At 38.6% G+C, this 10,122-nt stretch overlaps 1 long non-coding RNA gene across 1 annotated transcript in view; it reads right to left on the bottom strand.

The window, feature by feature from the left end:
• Window positions 1–394: 394 nt before the first annotated feature.
• The window catches only part of LOC121403005, a 49,843-nt gene continuing 40,115 nt past the window's right edge, over window positions 395–10,122 (bottom strand). Inside the window, exon 3 of the long non-coding RNA XR_005966944.1 lies at window positions 395–452. This is a non-coding gene — a long non-coding RNA (uncharacterized LOC121403005). The remainder of the gene's footprint in view (window positions 453–10,122) is intronic.

The raw sequence follows: 10,122 nt of genomic DNA, 5'->3' as shown, positions 1-10,122 counted from the left end.
AAAAGGGGGATGTAAAAAGATGTTTAAAATGGTGTTTTTGTGAATGTGTAAAATCATTTGCTGGTGAATATACCATCGCTAAGCAAAAGTTTGCATTAAAGGAGAACTAAAGCTTAAAGGAAAAACAAGTTTCTAATAGTTTTTCTGTGCAAAATAAAACAGTTTTCAATATAGTTAGTTAGCCAAAAATTTAATGTATAAAGGCTGGAGTGACTGGATGCCTAACATAATAGCCAGAACACTACTTCCTGCTTTTTCTGTAATAAGATTATATATATCAGGATAAAAAAATTATCTCAAGATGGTATTATAGGGCACCAACAGAATTATGCTGGAGGTGTTTTCACAGGTGAAACAATAATATCAGTATATTTATATTATATGGCACACATACCCCAAGAGAAATCTCAGATCCACTTACTAAATACTGCATTCAGCAAGAAGTATGGTAACTGTTAAGTCAAAAGCAAAAGATTTTATTAATATAGATGATTGGTATAATGTGAGTGAGAATTTAAGATCTATGGAGGAGATTATTGCAGAAAAAAAAGAGAAAGCTTGTGCTCATTTTAAGATAAGGAAACTTAAATATGACAATATGAACTTGAATAAAAATATCTTATACGCTTTAAGGAAATTGTATTTTTTAAGCTTAAGGGTGAAGTACTGGTGAATAAATGATATAAGCGAGAAGGGCCGAATCTAATTTATCTAATGCACTAATGCAATATACTAATAAAACAGTACACATACAAAATATGTTGAAGTTGTATTATTCTTTTTTTCTTTCTGCTTCTACAGTATATGATTATAATGGCTGCATTTGAGTTTATATATATATTTACTTGATCCCCAGTCCATTTTCTTTTTGTACCCCAACAAGCCTCCCATTGGATGGAGCAAATTACACCAATTCATAGTTCAGGTATGGGATTCCAGTTTCAAATGGGAAGCCCATCAGCTATAGAGTCCATTCCTAAACCTTCAGTTTTAATTTTTAAAAATGATAATAAAACAGTACCTTGTACTTGATAGCAACTAAGCTACATAAATCCATGTTGGTGGCAAGATCGTTTTATTGGGTTTATCTAATTTTTGGTTTCTATAAAAAACAAATAAAACAAATTAAGCACATACCATGAATGAGCTTATCCAGATTGGTTTTTATTTGATCCACAATCACATCACAATGACACTGGGCCATTCCATACTCATACAAAGGACAAAATATGCTCATAAACATATCTATCAAAATACACAGGCACCTGAAAATTGGGGAATTTCCTGATTTCCATAATCAGATCAAAATGGCCGTCATATTAAATCTGTGCCACTTGATAGCACTGCCTCTGACATGTAACTACACTGTAAATCTCTCAACATTTTTACCAGCAGTTCATATGTGGGCTCTCCATAGAGTGGGATTAGCTATCAGCTTGCAATAACAACTACCTATCAGGCTAGCAATGACATCAACATCAACCTGGATTATGTTCACAATGATTCTGACACTTCTGTACTCACATCTTAACTGCCCCCCCCTTCTTATTTCAGATAGTGGTTTAGCCCAACTTCCTTACTGGTTAAGCTCTCTTTCCTAGTGTTCTGGTATTGACTGTGAAGCTCCATCCACCATATGTCTTACTGATTGGCTAAACACTTTCCCATCATGCACTGGTACCAGCTGTAGGAAAAACTGAATGTTGGCAAGAGAAGGCAGTGAAGGGAATAGGATTTTATCTCCCATCAGCAACAGCCAATCAGTCTGCCAGCTCAACATAATGATGTTTTGCCAGGTAAGGACACAACCAAATTTTCTTACCTCAAGGGGGTGGCTCTTAGGATAAAGTTGATGGATTGGTGATGTGCCATTTGGTCTTAGGTTTTTGTCAAAGTAATTTTTAGTTAAATCCCCAATTTGTGGATTTGGACACCGGGAACAGCTTGTGTTGTAACAAAAGCCCATGGCTGTCCCACCAACCCAGATCTAAAAGCATCCATGTGCAGTGTGACCAAACCTACTATGCCCCCTGACATTGCACTTGTACTAAATCATGTTTTAATATATAAAATGTGTATAGTGATATCTCCAGTGAGACAAGCTGGAATCAGTAAGACTTTAGAGCAGGGCTTTCCAACCTGCAGATTGCAGTAAGTGAAGTACAAAGTGACAGTTAAAACCAGTAGTGACATTTACAAGATTGTAAGATGCAGCTTTAGAATAGAGGTAAGGGCAGTTCAGATGCTCTAGAGGCATATATTAGGGGAAATGGCATTGCATGTGTACTAAATCATGTTTAATGTATGTAAAGTAACTTTTCAAATGTGGAGTCAGTATCACTTTAGAGCAGGGCTTTCCAACCTGCAGATTGTAGCTGTATTTCAACTACAAAGTGACCGTTGGAAACACTAGTGACAGTTACAAGATTATCAGAGGCAGCTTTAGATGAGAGGTAAGTGCAGCACAGCTACTATAGGAACACATATGATGGAAAATAATATGCATTTGGTTTTAATCATGTTAAAAGTGTGTAAAGTAACTTTCCAGTAAGGCAATGTGGAGTTAGTAAGTGCAGCACAGACATGCTAGCGACACATTTTGGGGAAAATAATGCATGTGTATCATTTAGAATGGAATGGTCAGTACCAGTTTGTTTAGGAGATGGTAGGTGTTTTTATACAATATATAATATGTTAGGGCTGCTATTAGTGATGATGGGCACCTAAGCAAATTAACATTGGGCCTTGGTTCCTAGATTTATATTTGAGGAAAAATCTACTGCTTTGGAACAGTGAATATAACATGTCTAGTAGCAGGGATTTCCAACCTGCAGATTTTAGCTGAAGTCAAAGCAACAACTCCAAAAGCTGCTAAAGGCGGAGAAGTTGTTCTTCAAGTATATGGTTACTAATCCAATTTAATTAATTTATTAAAGAAAAATAGTAAAAAAAAACAAAAAACACCCCTCTCTCCACCACCTCGCCAATTCTCAATCTTTTACCTACTGACAAAGTGCTTAGTGCAGTTATCAAAAGCTTAAATAACTTAGCATAACATCTCAAATATAATTCATTTTTAATTAATGAGGAGTAAATAAGTTAAGTTAATTGACAAATCAAAAGTGTTTGTGCTTAATTAATAGCGTGTTGAGCTAGAGAAATGTGTATTAATTGCTTGCCTACGTAGGACCAAATACTCATGACCATTAGGTGAGGTGGTGGAGAGAGGGGTTTTTTTTTTAGTATTTTCCTTTAATAAATTAAATTTCAATTGGGTAATCGATACCTCCTCTTCCCGGAAAGTGAAATGCCACGTATAATTAACATGGGTCCAGTATTCTCTCTTTTAATTCAATTCAATGTTAACTATTGGATTGTGAGTGGAGGGCAGCCAGGGTATGCCATACACAGGCAGAGTAAGGCAGGCAGAATATGAAACTCACAGGCAGTGTAGGGCAGGCACAATATGGACCACACAGGCAACAAAGGACAAACAGATTATTGCACATACAGGCAGAATAGAACAAGCAGAGTATGGCACACACAGACAGATTAGCACTGGCAGATTATTGCACATACAGGCAAAACACTGCAGGCAGAGTATCTCACACACAGGTAAAGTAGCCCAAGCAGAATGTGGAACACAGGCAAAATAGGGCCGGCAGAATATAGAACACACAGGCAGCATAGGGCAAGCAGAGTATGGAACACACAAGCAGAGTATAGCACAAAAAGGTAGACTGGGGTAGCCAGAATATAGAAAATACAGGCAGCAAAGGGAAGGAAGTGTATGGAACATACAGAAAGAGTAGGGCAAGCAAAATATGGAACACATGGACAGCACAGGGCATGCAGAGTATAGCACACACATGCAGTGAAGGGCAGGCAGAGTATAGCACACACATGCAGTGTAGGGCAGGCAGAGTATGGCACACACAGGCAAAATTGGGCAGGCAGATTATGGCACACAAAGGTTTAGTATGGCAAGCAGAGTATTCCACATACAGGCAGAAAAGGACAGGCGGAGTGTGGCACATACAGGCAGAGCCGGGCAAACAGAATGTGGCACACACAGGAAGAGTATTGCAAAGAAGGCAGAATAGGATAGATAGAGTATGGCAGAATACAGCAGACATAGTATAGCAAACATAGGCAACGTAGGGCAGGCAAATTAGGGCATACACATATAGAGTAGAGCAGGCAGAATATGCAACACACAGGCAGCGTAGGGCCTTTGCCCTACTTGCCCTACTATGCAAGTGTGTGTGCACTACTCTGTCAGTGTGTGCCATACTTTGCCTGCCCTATTCTGCCAGTATATGCAATAATTTACGTAAACCTGTTTGTGCCATACTCTGCCTGCCCAATTTTGCCTATGTGTGTGCGCTCCATACTCTGACTGCCCTACACTGTAGGCAGAGTATTGCACATACAGGCAGAATACAGCAGGCAGAGTATGGCACATACAGGGAGAACAGGGCAGGCACAGTATGACACACACAGGGAGAACAGGGCAGGCACAGTATGGCAAAAAAATTGGGCAGGCAGAGTATGGCACAAACAGGTTTACTACAGCACATAAATTACTGCATATACAGGCAGAATAGGGCAAGAAAAGTATGGCAGACACTGACAGAGTAGGGCACACACACATGCATAGTAGGGCAAGCAGAGTATTCCACATACAGGCAGAGTAGGGCAAACATAATTTGGCACACACACAGGAAGAGTATGGCAAAATTAGGCAGAATAGGACAGGCAGGGTATGGCAGAATAGGGTAGGCAGAGTATAGAAAACACAGGTAGAATAGGGCAGGCAAGGTATGGCACATACAGGCAGAGTAGGGCACACAGATAGAGTACGGCAGGCAGAATATAAAACACACAGACAGTGTAGGGCAGGTACAATATGGAACACACAAGCAACAAAGGGCAAGCATAGTATGGCACACACAGGCAGAGTATGGTACACCAAGCCAGCATAGGGCAGGAAGAGTATGGCAAACGCAGACAGATTAGTGCAAGTAGAGTATTGCAAATACAGGTAGAACAGGCCAGGCAGTAGGGAAGGCAAATGTGGAATACAGGCAGTGTAGGGCAGAAAGAAAATTGCACACAAATGTAGAGTAGGGCATACAAAATATGGAACACACATATAGCACATGGAATCAGAGTATGGCACACACAGATAGAGTAGGAAAGACAGAATATGGAACAAAGAGGTAGCATAGGGCAGGAAGTCTGTGGAACATAAAGTATAGCTCATGCAGGGAGAATAAGGCAGGCAGAGTATGACACAAGATGTGCTTGCCATTGTTTGGTTCTTGCAGAGTTTCCTCTATGCAATATGTGATGTTATATGCATATATATTATGTGAATTCTTCTGTATTTGTCTGCTAAAGTAAGTGATTGTGTTGTTGGCCTATTTAAAGATGTATGTTCTACTCCATCTGGGGTTCCCTTTATTGCTCAATAGAAATATTTCATATGCATCAATACCAATACTCAGACACTTGGCCATGTTGTTGGATGAAGGATAGGATGTGTGGCAGGCCCTGCTTCGGCTTTGTTATATATAACGAAATACTGTAAACTTTGTTTCATGTGATCCGATTTTGATGAAAATATATGTGGTCATATATTTTAAAGGAGCCTAAAGCTGGACATAGACGCAAAGATCCGATCGTACGAATCGTGGATTCGTACGATTTTCGGACCATGTGTGGAGAGTCCCGACATCGGTCGTTTGGTCAATCGGGCAGGTTAGAAAATTTCTGTCGCCTGCCGATAATATCTCTGCGTGTATTGCCGATCGTATGATTTTCAGAGGGAGACTGTCACTAGTGTTGTGAGACATAAGTATCGTATGATTGCTGTCAGGGGCAGAACATTGGGTGATCTGTTCTTATTTGATCGGAATGGTAAAGACTTTGATCTGAATGGTTAGTGGAGGGTCGGGAGATGGGAAAGTCCGATCGTACGTTGATTCGTACGATCGGATCTTTGCGTCTATGGCCAGCTTAAGGAGAGGGCCAAATGATAGTTTCAACAGAAGAAGGAAGAGGAGGCATATCTCTGTTTATGTCTATTGGGTTGGTTATAGTTCCATTGATGAGTAGCTTAGTTTGAACATGAGTGTATATTTTTCTGATATAATATGTGAAGGTGTCACCCAGCATTCTAATATGGAGTGCACTAAAGTAAAAGAGCCATAACATTTTATCAAATGCCTTCTCTGTCTCAAGGCTCAAAGGGAAGTCTCTACTTTCATTTTTCCTAGCAAAAAATATTGTAGCAGTTATTGCCATCCTAATTCACCGTGTTGACTGTAACTTGTGTGCAAAGCCAAGCGGTGCTACATTAACGGAATTGTTCAGTGTAAAAATAAAAACTGGGTAAATAGATAGGCTGTGCAAAATAAAACATGTTTCTAATATAGTTAGTTAGCCAAAAATGTAATTTATAAAGGTTGGAGTGATTTGATGTATAACATGTCAGTCAGAACACTATTTCTTGCTTTTCAGCTCTCTTGGTTTACACTGACTGGTTACCCTGTTACCAGGCAGTAACCAATCAGAGACTTGAGGGGGGGCCACATGGGTCATATCTGTTGCTTTTGAATCTGAGCTAAATGCTGAGGATCAATTACAAACTCACTGAACAGAAATGTACCATGTGGCCCCCCTTCAAGTCGCTGACTAACTCAGAGTTATAGAGCTGAAAAGCAGGAAGTTGGATTCTGGCTTTTTTAATAGACATCTGTTCACTCCAGCCTTTATATATTACATTTTTGGCTAACTAATTATATTAGAAATATTTTTTATTTTGCATAGCCTATCTATTTACACAGTTTTTATTTTCACACTAAACTGTTCCTTTAAAGGATTGGTTCACTTTTCTATGAAATTCTAACTTGTTATAGAATGGCTAACAGTAAGAATATTTTGCTTTGGCGTTTTTTTTATCCTTTATCTTTTTTAATAGTTTTTAAAATATTTGCCTTCTTCTAACATCTAGCTTTAAAATAGGGGTCACTGACCCCATCTAAAAAACAAATATAAGGCTACACATTTATAATTAATGCTTCTTTTTATTACCTTCTCCTTCTGTTCAGGCTCTATCCTATTCATATTCTCTTATTCAAATCAGTGCATGATCGCTATGGTAATTTGGATCCTAGCAACCAGATTGCTGAAATAGTAATCTGGAGAGCTGGTGAATAAAAAGCTTAATAACAAACATGGAAAACAAATAATAAAAAAATGAAAGCCAACTGAAAATTGTTTTAGAATCTCACCCTCTACGTTGTACTAAATAGTAATGTAAAGGTAAAAAACCTTAAGTAAAAGTTGAAGTCTCTAGGCCAGTATCTTAGTAATAATTTTAAGGTTAACATGACATAGTGGGGTTTTTATTCGGTTTGGGGATTAGTGTACTGCATACTTCCGCTAGGTCATTATTTATTCCACCTCTGGAACTTTGGATCATATATATATATGCGTTAATAGTTATATCGTATGTGATTTCGGTATTTTATAATATTCTGCAGTGAAACAATCCGGGTGATTTATGAGTGGCCAGTTATTTTATTATGCTTGATATCTCTGCTGCTGTTATTGGTGTGTTAAGCATCTCCCTCTGTGTCTGGTCTATTTCTAATAGTTTGGTTTTTTGTAACATAAGATTGATAAAGTCTTCAGATGGTTCCTCAGTGGAGTATATTTTCATAAAGTACTCTTCAAATGCTGTTAATCAATTTTGGGTTGTTACGTGGTGTGATGATAACTGGTTGGTGTTGTGCAGTGAGTTTTTTTTTACTCTGAAATTAGGTACAGTAGAAACCCCATTTTATATTTTCAAGGAACCAGGAAAAATTATGTAAAATCCAGGAAAATATAAAATCAGGGACATGAGATAAATAAATGTATTCTTTATGTATACAAAGGTTATAAGCACTTTTACTCTGAAATACAATATTTACATTGTAATTGACTAGGGTTAAGCATTACAGCATTAATGTTACACTATGGAGAGTATATGCAAGACCTCTCTGGCAGTCACATTCACAGTGGTTTGTGCATGACTGTATGAGGTGCAGACTGATTGGAATTGACTATTTACAGGCAGAACCCTTTTATTTGACGAATAATAAAATTCAGGAAAAAACATTTTTGGGAACATAACATTTTTACGTAGAGGATTACGGTATGGTGGGTCATATTACAGAAAGCTCCCTTAAATGGAAAACTCAAGGTCCCGAGCATTTTCATTAATAGATCCTTTACTTGTACTACTCGATGTACCAGGAGGTTTTCAAAGGTGCTGAGCTTCAACCTACCATCTATCTATCTGTATAAACAGGTACCTGAAAACTTAGGGTTTTTCTTATTTCCATAGTCAGATCAAAATGGCCATCATATTAAATCTCTGCCACTTGACAGCACTGCCTATGACATGTAACTACACTGTAAACCTCTCAACATGTTTAACAGCAGTTCATATGTGGGCTTAGATTCTAACACTTCCGCACTCACAGTTTAACTGCCCCCTTCTTATTTTAGCTAGTGGTTTAGCCCAGCTTCCTTACTGGTCAAGCTCTCTTTCCTACTGTACTGGTATTGACTGTGAAGCTCTATCCACCATATGTCTAAGGACACCTTACTGATTGGCTAAACACATTCCCATCATGCACTGGTACCAGCTGTAGGAAAAACTGAATGTTGGCAAGAGAAGGCAGTGAAGAGAATAGGATTTTATCTCCCATCAGCAACAGCCAATCAGTCTGCCAGCTCAACATAATGATGTTTTGCCAGGTAAGGACACAACCAAATTTTCTTACCTCAAGGGGGTGGCTCTTAGCAAAAAGTTGATGGATTGGTGATGTGCCATTTAGTCTTAGGGTTTTGTCAGAGCAAATTTTAGTTAAATCCCCAATTTGTGGATTTGGACACTGGAAACAGCTTGTGTTGTAACAAAAGCCCATGGCTGTCCCACCAACCCAGATCTAAAAGCATCCATGTGCAGTGTGACCAAACCTACTATGCCCCCTGACATTGCACTTGTACTAAATCATGTTTTAATGTATAAAATGTGTATAGTGATACAGTATCTCCAGTGAGACAAGCTGGAATCAGTAAGACTTTAGAGCAGGGCTTTCCAACCTGCAGATTGCAGTATTTCAACTACAAAGTGACAGTTAAAGCCAGTAGTGACAGTTACAAGATTGTAAGATGCAGCTTTAGAACAGAGGTAAGGGCAGTACAGATGCTCTAGAGGTATATATTAGGGGAAATGGCATTGCATTTGTACTAAATCATGTTTAAATCATGTTTAATGTATTTAAAGTAACTTTTTGAATGTGGAGTCAGTAACACTTTAGAGCAGGGCTTTCCAACCTGCAGATTGTAGCTGTATTTCAACTACAAAATGACAGTTGGAAACACTAGTGACAGTTACAAGATTATCAGATGCAGCTTTAGATGAGAGGTAAGTGCAGCACAGCTACAATAGGAACACATATGATGGAAAATAATATGCATTTGAACTGAATCAGGTTTTAGTCATGTTAAAAGTGTGTAAATTAACTTTTCCAGTAAGGCAATGTGGAGTTAGTAAGTGCAGCACAGAGATGCTAGTGACACATTTTAGGGGAAATAATGCATGTGTACTAAATCAGGTTTAAATCATTAAGACTGGAATGGTCAGTACCAGTTTGTTTAGGAGATGTTAGGTGCTTTTATACAATATATCATACGTTAGGGCTGCTATTAGTGATGATGGCCACCTAAGCAAATTAACTTTGGGCCCTGGTCCCTAGATTTATATTTGGGGAAAAATCTACTGCTTTGGAACATTGTATTGATTGAACAACGTAGGCTACCTTAACCGCATTTAAAATTTCTCATTTTAACTCGTTTTGTTACATGGCACGGGTGGATTTGTGGTTTTACAGGGAAGAATAGCCCTCTTTTAAGATAGAAAGGTAGTCTTGAGACCACAGTCCCCAGCATCCTACTGTCTCCCCATGTGGGGTCCCAGGGCCTAGAAAACAATCAGGCAGCAGTTTCTTGGGACTTCTCCACCTCTGTACTATTTTCCTTTTCCTACTTCCATTTCTTAAG

The sequence above is a fragment of the Xenopus laevis genome, chromosome 1L (assembly GCF_017654675.1).
Source record: "Xenopus laevis strain J_2021 chromosome 1L, Xenopus_laevis_v10.1, whole genome shotgun sequence".
NCBI classification, from domain to species: Eukaryota; Metazoa; Chordata; class Amphibia; order Anura; family Pipidae; genus Xenopus; species Xenopus laevis.
Note: the sequence above shows the minus strand (reverse complement) of the source record. Positions and strands in the feature narration are given on the sequence as shown.